The 10,098-nt window shown below is 44.5% G+C and overlaps 1 pseudogene; it reads left to right on the forward strand.

Moving 5' to 3' along the window:
• Window positions 1-816: 816 nt before the first annotated feature.
• Window positions 817-1,657, forward strand: LOC122896042 (annotated as a pseudogene).
• Window positions 1,658-10,098: the final 8,441 nt, after the last annotated feature.

The following is a 10,098-nucleotide window of genomic DNA, read 5'->3' on the forward strand; positions in this document are numbered from 1 at the left end:
CTTGGTCTTTGGTTTTAGAACTTGGATGAATTCATTTATTCCTGCAGCAGATATTCATTTAATTCCTACCATGTCAGGCACTAGGCAAGTCACTGGATTTAGCCCCAAGCAGTGAGACACCCACGTTGCCCTTGGAGAACAAAAACCTAGTGAAGGGTTCATTCATTCATTCATTCATTCAGTACTGTTTATTAGGTGCCTATTTTGTGCCTGGCATTGTTCTAGACACTGGGATACACAGCAGTGGACAAAACAAAGGAAAACCATCCTGGTAGGAGATGGACATTTTTCAAATTATCACATAATGTATGTAATTATAAAATGCAATGAGCATGGCAAAGAAGTCTTCTTAAAAACACCGTCCCTGGGATTCTATACCCAGCTAAACTATCATTCAGCAGTCAAGGCAAAACAGGTATTTTTCAGATGTACAACAAATAGAAGACTTTACTACCAGTAGATACTCAATGCCAGTGGGAAGTGGACAAGGAAGAAAAGCCTGAGAAACGAGAAACAGATAGCACAAAAACTCATTAAATTCACTGGCAAATGCAACGAACTAGTAGTGCTTATGTTAAAACGCCACTTTTTCTTTTAAGAGTAAAAAAATATAATCTGTGAAAATGAGCAATATAGAAAATTAAGTTAAAGGAGGAATAATATTACAAAGTAACAAAAACAGGCTTTTTAATCAAACAACTAAAATAGACAAGCCTCTAGCAAGATTTTAAAACAGGGTCTTTCCACATTACCCAGAGAGAGGTCTATACAGTGTTGTTCTGTGTTCCTGTCATAACTTAAAAGGAAACTTTCACAATGTTCCTTGCAGCAGAAGCCTACCTAGGTGGCCCCAACTTTGACTTCCAAAAGGAACAGTCCATCTACAAAAGGAAAAGTGACAGCATCTCTGTCACGAATCTGATGAGAAGCTGAGAGAAGTTTCTGCTGGCAGCTCGCGCCATTGTTGCCATTGAAAACCCAGCTGATGTCAGGGTCATGTGGTCCAGGAACACTGGCCAGCAAGCTGTGCTGAAATTTGCTGCTCCTCCTGGAGCCACTCCCGTTGCTGGCCACTTCACTCCTGGAACATTCACTAACCAGATCCAGGCAGCTTTCTACGATCCCAGCCTTCTGGTGGTTACAAATCCTGGGGCTGACCACCAGCCTCTCACAGAGATGTGTTATGTTAACCTGGCCACTGTTGCTCTGTGTAACACCGACTCTCCCCTGTGCTGGGGGGACATCGTCATCCCTTGCAACAAGAAGAGAGCTCACTCTGCAGGTCTGATGTGGTGGGGGTTGACCCCAGGGAAGTTCTGAGCATGTGTGGCACCATTTCCCGGGAACACCCGTGGGAGGTCATGCCTAATCTCTACTTCTAGAAAGATCCTAAAGAGATTGAAAAGGGAGAGCTGGCTGCTGCTGAAAAAACTGTGATCAAGGAGGAATTTCAGAGTGAGTGGACTGCCCTGGGTCCTGCATTCACTGCCACTGAACCTGAAGTTGCAGACTTGTCTAAGGGTGGGCAGGTGTGCTCTGTGTCTATTCAGCGGCTCCCCACTGAAGACTGGGGCCCTCAGCCTGCTGCTGGAGATGGGTGGCAGCTCCCACTGCTCAGGCTGCTGAGTAGGTAGGAGCAACCACTGAGTGGTCCTAAGCTGTTCTTCCACAAAGGCAAACACGATGCAAAGAAAGCTGATGGAAAAGAAACAGTTTCTTAAGAAGGGGGACAGAAAAAAAAATAACAATGATAGGAATAGAAACAAACATACAGTTGAGGTCTGTTTTAATGAGGGAAATAAAATAATGAAATAAAATAAAATAAAATTTGGGCACTTGGGTTGCTCAGTCAGTTAAGCATCTGACTCTTCATCTCAGCTCAGGTCTTGACCTCAGGGTCATGAGTCCAAACCTCAAATACCAAAAGTATTTAGACCAATTGGGAACACATCAAACATGTGAAAACTTTGTGGAGAAAAGTACAAAGCATGACCAGAGGTGGGTTTTGTTTTGTTGTAATGCATGAGTAAATCATATATAAGCTTAGGGATGGTCAGTGTAATAAAGATACTGGTTCTCTGTCAATTAATTTATAAACTGAATTTCATCCCAAAAGGGTTTCTCAAGGAACTTTCCAAGTGGTGGTTTCAGATGGGGTGGAGCTCCAGCTGTCAAACCCACATTGGAAGCAAAAGGAAGAGGAAAGATGTGGAACAGAAGGGTATACCCCAATCTGATGCTCTTTACTCCCACTCAGGAACCCCTGCAGCCAAAATATAGACATGGCCCCATCTGGGAATAAGACAGTTGAGGAAATGTATCCTTTCATGTTTTGTTCTGCATAAAGTGGGGTCTTAATGAGGAGGGAGGAGCACATTTGTGAAGCAACCAACAGACTTTGCCACTCAACGTAAATGTCTATCTTTAGGAAAATGGATAAATAAGTTGCAATTATGTTGACAATGGAGTACTACATAGTGGTTAAAATGAAGCAAGTAGAGGTACACCGATCCAGATGGCTGAGCTTCAACACAAAAATCTCTTGCCTGAAAAAGAAAGTTGCAAAGTGACTCAAACTATATGATACCATTTATATAAAGTTTAAAAGCCCACAAAACAACACTGTGTATCTTTTATGGCTCCACGAGATACTTATGTTGGGAAGATATAGAAACACGAATGGGAATGAAAAACACTAAATGCAGGGTGGTGGTTACCTCTGGAGAGGAAGGGTAGGCAATGGGGCTGGAGACAGATACGACATGAATTTTAGTTCCACCTATGATGGTTTTTTAAGATTTATTTAATGTATTTATTTGACAGACAGAGATCACAAGTTGGCGAGAGGCAGGCAGAGAGAGAGGAGGAAGCAGGCTCCCCGCAGAGCACAGAGCCCGATGTGGGGCTCCATCCCAGGACTCTGGGATCATGACCTGAGCTGAAGGCAGTGGCTTAATCCACTGAGCCACCCAGGCGCCCCCCACCTATGATGTTTTATTTCTTCAAAACTGAGGGAAAAAATATTTGAAGGAAAATACTGTTAAGGTTAAATCATCTGTACACAGAATGTAAGTTATCATTCCCTGTACAGTTCTATATGTTTGACATTTTTCATAGTTTATGAGCTAGAAGGAGAGAGGGCAAGAAAGAAAGTTATGTAAAGATATAACTAATGAGGTGTAACTTACATACAGTGAATTCACACATCTCAAGTGTACAACTTGATAAATCTTTACAAAGCAAATAAATCCAGAGCATGATCTAGAAGCCAGTGCTGAAGAAAGTTCTCTTAAGTCCCCTCTCAATAATCGCCCCATAAATTGTGTTTGTTTTTGACTTTTGGATGAAGGAATCATGCAACATCCCACAGTGTATTTTCTTTAATGGCTGGCTTCATTGTCTCAGCATGACGTCAGGAGGCTCATCCGGAAGGGCTGTCTTCTAAATGGCCTTGGTGCTGATCCAGGTGGAAGGTAGGAGCTACACGCTCCACGTGAGGAAGAACATCTCCTCTTGAGCCCTGCAAAGCAGTGTCAAGAGAGATCTAAATTTTGGATCCTGGACCTATGGCGGTTGAGGGAGCCGGTGTCCTGCTGACAGCTGTAGGTGGATTTGCCAGTGTTCCCAAACTCCCTCCTGACCCTCAGTTTCCCATTTCCCTTGTCTGATGTCTGCTTTAAATACAGTAACAACCAAGTGTCAGGGACTGTGGAGGAGCTTGGGACAGACTGCGCATCTCAGCCCTCAGGCAGCTCACCAGGGGTGCAAAAATAATTAAATCTGTAAAGGGAGAATGTAGGTATTATTTTTAGCCATATGTCTAAGGTTTGCTTCTCTTCGGTGCCCCTGTTCCAGTCCCTCACTTGCTGCCAGCGTTTTAAAACGTTAACTCCTCCACATTGTATGTGTGAAAAACGTTAACTTACAGAGGAAGATGCCAAGGTATGCTGTGCTGGAGATGCGTGCTGGTGGGTCCTGCAGCTGGACTGGGAGGTGCTCTGCAGTTTCTTGACACACGCTCTGTTTCCTGGGAGTTGAGAGTGTTGGCAAGCTGAGCCCCCTATACCTGCTCCTTGGCGTGTGGGAGGCTGCAAGGTGGACCACTGTTCCAGCCTCCCGCCCGCCCAATGCTCCCCCGACTGCTCACCATTCCCTGGAATCCATCACCAAAAGTCACGGACCAATGGAAGTCTCAAGCCCAAACTACAAACAAAACAAAACAAAACAAAACCAACCAACCAAACAAAAAAACCCCAAAACAACAACAACAACAAAAACCCCACCCCAAACCATAACAAACAAACAAACAAAAACAAAACAGAAAAAACGAAGGGTAGTGTGAAACGCGCACACACATTAAGCATAACCACAGTCAAATTTGAATTTTAAATGAGTTGTTCTCCCTTCCTTATTACCACTTTGTTTTGTCTGCAATAAGGAGGCTGATCAGAATTATGTAATCTCTCCATGGTCTCCCCGGAAAGATGGATTACCAAAGGTGGCAGTCTGAATTTGACCACCAGACCCACTGCCCACGCGCAAAGACCCCATTCCCCACCGACCTAAAGAGCCTACATCATAACGGTTTTGTTTTCGGGCAAACAAGAGGACGGCACTAATTATCCAGGTAAAACAGGACACGTGAAACTCAGAAAACTCTCCTGGAGATGAGGCCATTAATAGTCATGCCTGAGAGTGGGAAACGCAGAACCGTGAGGTTGACCCGAAGGAAAAGGACAGTTTGATTGCCTTAGTGAAGTTGATTCACTAGCCGTGTAAGGGTGATACCAAGGATCTTTCCACAAAGAAGCAAAAACGGGGTAGAGTTCAATCCCTGTTCAGTTTCACTCGAACTGGACGGTGTCTCTGTGCTTGTGATTCCCCTTTCGACTTGAGAAGGAAGAAAGAATCACAACTCTGGAGAAAGGGAGGAAGGAAGAGCGGCAAGGTGGTGATTAGATGCCAACTGAATTATAGAGAGTCTGTCCAGAAAGGCAGGGAGGCGGTGCTCTTGAGAATTCAGCCAAGGAGAACAGTGGAAACCAATAAATTATTTTGGCTGCTGAGAATAAAAACCTGTTGGTGGAAAAGGCGCGGAACCAGTCACTGGGAAGGAAAGGAAGGGAGTGTCGAGCGAGATTTCGATTTGGTGCCAGCTCCTCTGAAGTTGTAAGAGACAGCTTGTACAGTGGCTGCTGTCCTCTGCCTCCATTGGCAGCTCCCTGGGGCCGTGGCGTGCAACGCAGCATCTCCCTTTTGCCAATTGGAACGAGAGGAGAAACGTTCCTCGTTAAAACCTGAGCCACTGGGGCGCCTGGGTGGCTCAGTGGGTTAAAGCCTCTGCTTTCGGCTCAGGTCATGATCCCAGGGTCTTGGGATCGAGCCCCGCATTGGGCTCTCTGCTCAGCGAGGAGCCTGTTTCCTCCTCGCTTCTCTGCCTACTTGTGATCTCTGTCAAATGAATGAATAAAATCTTAAAAAACAAACAAACAAAAAAAACGAGCCACTCATACATTTATCAAATCTCGCATCTTCCTATGTGTGCCCACACCAGGGATCGGCAAACGACAAAATGCCATTAATACCTTAAGAAAAAGAAAACCCAAACTGAAAGGCACCTCTGAGGGACGCAAGCACTCTTGCAGAGTCCTCTCCGAGCCCAAGTCCACGGATGTGCAGTCTTGTCGAAATCACTGCTAATTAATACCTTCTCACTTCCTGCTAAAAGAAAAACAATTTACAATTAAGTCAGGCAGGCCACGCAAAATCACTCTAACACCTTCTATGTATGTTTTGAAACGTGCTCTCACATTTCATGATCCGTTTACTTTACAAGATGGGTAAACGGCACACAATTATGGCGATAATGTGGCTGAGGTGTTTGGTTTTTATCTCTTCGCAGTAAATTGTGGTTGTTCAAGCCTTCACGGTAATATTTGCATCCCTCTCTCAATTTCTTCCTATCACTTGACAATAAATATGAGTTTTTTTTTTTAAATTGTATCACCTATTCAAATAACACCATAATTTAGGAATTTCTTGGTAGGCACAACTCAACTAAATTAATTAGACTAACAAAGATATTCTGGGGTCTCTGCATCTGAAAATATAGTATTAAGTATATTAGCTCTGTTGTGTGTCGTTTTCCTCTGCATAGGCAAAAAATGCTGTCTGGATAATTGAGCAGGCAATTTTGCTTTTGAATGATACTATCAAAGGACACAAGGATTTAATTTCAGATTTATTTTTATTTTTTATTAGAAGACTACATTCCACATGTAATTCTCAGCCCTGGATCGGGGCTGACTGACTTCAGAAATTCATGAGCAGCTAGAAGGAATGTCCCAAATCAAAGTCAGGGCTGTGGGGAGAGATGGACCATGGAGGGCTTCTGGCATCTTAGACCTGGCCTCTTTATTGCTCATTCCCTCTGAAATGTCCTTAGTCTACCTTTGCCAGAGGCATTCTCAGACATGAGTAAAGGGAGCCTGATAGGCTGTTTGTAGAGGTCCAAAAGGATTAAGATTTGAAGGTGACAGCCCAGTTAGGATAATCTCCTTCAAAACTCACTCAACAGTTGAGGGTCATATCCTTATTATATATTTTGCCTGTTGGCTCTCTCCTGGGCGCAGTCTCACATCGTTCTTGAAAATGGTGTCTTAAGAAACTAGGCAATCTCACCTTTGTAGAGTGCAGTAGGAAACCATGGTAATGTCACAGTGAGCCTTCCACTACAGTGACATGGGTGGCCTCCCATTAATTAGGTTAGGGAAATGCAGAATTAAATTGCCATCTGGGAGAGTCAAATGACATACCCACCCTTTTTGTTTCATGCCTCCTGAATTTTCAATGCACGGAACATGGTCACAGCCAAAACCATCCTTCAAGATTCTCTGACATTTTAAGGTGTATGGGGTTGACTTTATTCTAAAGCGCTTCTCCCCAGTCTCCACACCAACACACCAAGTCTACTAAGAGACGCAAACCTAAATGGTCATTTATATGACAATAATGACAACTGAACTCTGCCAATACCACTCTGCGTTTTACAAAGTGGCTTCGCAAATATCAGCCCATTTGTTTGTGAACTCAAGATTCCTTGCACTTGGCAGTGGTGGTGGTGGGTGGGTAGAACCATGAGGGGTTTGATTTTTTTTTTATTGTAATAGGAATCAAAGCAAAGGGAGATGTAATCATTCTGCTCTGTAGCTCTCCCTCTGCCCATCTCTCTCCCTCTCCATGAACTCCAGATCTGTGCTGAGCTCTGTGGACCCTCATTACATTTTACTTGGGTGCTATTCTTCAAGGGCTGTCCATGGCCGTTCATAAGGCCCCCATAGAATGGCAGGAGGTGACCATTTCCTGCTTCTCTGGGGATCACCCATTCTGAAATGTGACTCTTCCATTCTTCTCTAATCTTTAGAACTGATGGGGGAGCAGGTTTATGCTGCAAAGCCAGCACAGCTGTTTTGTGACTCATGGGAATATCATATTTAGCATGTTTTCCCCAGTGAAATGTATTTATTTAGATGACACATAATACCGTTTAAAAGCCAACGCTCCTTTGCTCTTACACTCAGCCTTATGGAAGAAAACAGAGGAGTGAAAAAGGCAGAATGAGCTCATTTGAGAGAGCCAGCTGGTCGGAGAGTTCTCTTGGGCCATTCATGCAATGAGCTCACACTAGAAATCTAAACAAGAGGGAAATTGACACTGGGCATTGAACTACAGGGCACAAGAAATAGGAAGTAGCTTTGTAGCCAGCTCAGCCTAAGTATCTGTGGTTCAAAAATCTTGCCACAGGGGCTGGAAGATCACTGATTGCACACAAGCATTCTGGAGAGAAAAACACAGCCATCTACCACTTGAGTTGATAGGGCATCTCGGGAAGTGATGGCAGCATTATGGCTTTTATCCTCTCTGTAGGTCAGCCTCTGGAAGGTAACAAGACCGTTAGCACTTGAACAAGCCAGATGGCCCACTCAGCAGATAACAGGCTCCCTGTGTACCATCCCCCCAACTAGCCTTGACCCATTCCCCTAGTTCAGCTGTTTCCAGACTTGGCAACACCGTGACTTACTCAGCTAGAGCTCAGAACTTCCCCCAAATATAAGGAATGGGGGGCGGAATGTAGAAATGATATTAATGTGTAAGTGACAGATAGCCTTCCTTTCCCCTTTTTTATTGTTCTTGATGTCTGGAGCACAGTGACTTTGCTGAAGCAGTATGCTGAGGGCACTCTCCAAGAGCTCCCATTTTATTAAGTATATCACCTTGAACTTGCTCACATTTGATCTCATTTCCTTCCTTCCTGCCCACCTGTATGGTCTTAAGATCTTCCTGTTTCTCTGTCACCAATTTCCCATCCCTTGTCCTTTTATCTGTTAACTCTGAACTTTCTCTGTGCCCACCCCCCCACCTCCTTCAGCTCTTGTAAAAGAATATTAAATTGAACTGGCTGGCACTGATCTTTCAGGAGTATTGCTCTTTGCACCTCCCTTTGGAGGAATGTCTGTGTCCCCTTATTACTACCATTTGTTCCTTGATCCCTATCATTCACCACTTGTGTCAAAACAGTCCTCATCTCAAGTGGTCAGTGGCTCAATTATTTCAAAAGGTCTTTAGTGAGTAAAATTCTTTGAAGTCTTGAAAGTTCAAGCACATGTTTTTCAAACCTTTTGTAGGAGTGAACCCCTTAGTTACCCACTGTTGTCACCGCTAGACACACAGAAGGGTGTGAATGTGTAGATCAAGACTAGAGAAGGTACCCAATCAAAAAACACCTGGTTATGAATAACAATAAGGAACCCAGGGAACACTGCAACACAGAAAACACCTCTTTCCTGCCCTGGCTTGTCTGTCAGTCCTTATAGAATTGGGCTCAGATAAAGGCTAAATGGGAGCCCACCTTCCACAGGCCACCCTCCAGCCTCCCCTTCCAACTCAGTCCCCAGTGCAGGTCCCAGTCTCCAGCTTCTGGCTTCTTGCACAGTCAAAGCCAGGGAAACTACTGTTCTTTGTCCTGTGTTGGAGGACAGGGGAGAGTATCACAGTGTTCTGTGGATACAGTGATAAAGATGGTGATAACAGTGATGAAGATGATGATGGTGATGGTGATAACAATAGCCGTTAATAGCACCAAGGCACCATCCTAGTAATTTGTATGTATTAACTCATTCAATCCTCAGGTCATCCTGATGAGTATAAGGAGTATTATTATCATAATCAATCTCATTTTAAAGAGGAAGAAACTGGGGCCCAGAGCCATTGAATAACTTGCTTAAGGCAACATAGTGAGTAAAGTCAGAGGTAGGATTTAGACCCAGACCGTCTGCCTGCAAAGCTCATGCCCTCAGCCACTGCACTGAAGGTCCAGATGCTTTAGAGTTTTTGAGGCAGTAAATCTAGAAGCAAATGAACTTGCATTACTATTATGTAGAACTATCATTAATTACATTTGGTAACCCCTTAAGCAGTGAGGATGGGATGGGACATGAGGGGGTCAGAGAACTCCGCCATACCACACCTTTTCTCAAAAGGAATCTTACATAGAAAATAAATACAAGCAGAGCTGTTTCGAGAAAACAGGGGAGGGGCCTGGAGTCTTAATTCCTGACCTCTTTGAAGACCCTCCAAAGTGGCCCTAGGGTGCTGTGGAACTCAGTTGGAAAGTTCTTTGGTTCCAGGAATGATGCATAATACCGGTCACCATTTATTACCTACCTGCTTGCTACCTGCCAGGTGCTTTCCTTATCAGTTTTAATCCCCAACATTGCCTTAAAAGTGAGGAGTGATTATCCTCATTTTACAGGTTCAGGCAAGTTTTCAAGCAGTCCAAGTTTCCTTAGTCTAGTTGGGGGCAGAATCCTGGGGTTGGAGCCAGGACAGCATGGCTGGGTAAACCTCCTCTCTCCCAGACACATGGGCTGCTTGCTCTGGGTTATGCAGGGAATGAGAGCCATCCGTATCCCTTGGTGCCCATGCTGACTCGCCCTCTTGGGTCTTGGAGGACTCCAGGGTAGCCGTCTGGTGTGATGGCTCTGGGCGGTACCTGCGCGGTGGCTTCTGTTCCCTTTCCTTCCTTGCCCTGTCCACGGG

This window comes from Neovison vison, chromosome 14 (assembly GCF_020171115.1).
Source record: "Neovison vison isolate M4711 chromosome 14, ASM_NN_V1, whole genome shotgun sequence".
Lineage (NCBI taxonomy): Eukaryota > Metazoa > Chordata > Mammalia > Carnivora > Mustelidae > Neogale > Neogale vison.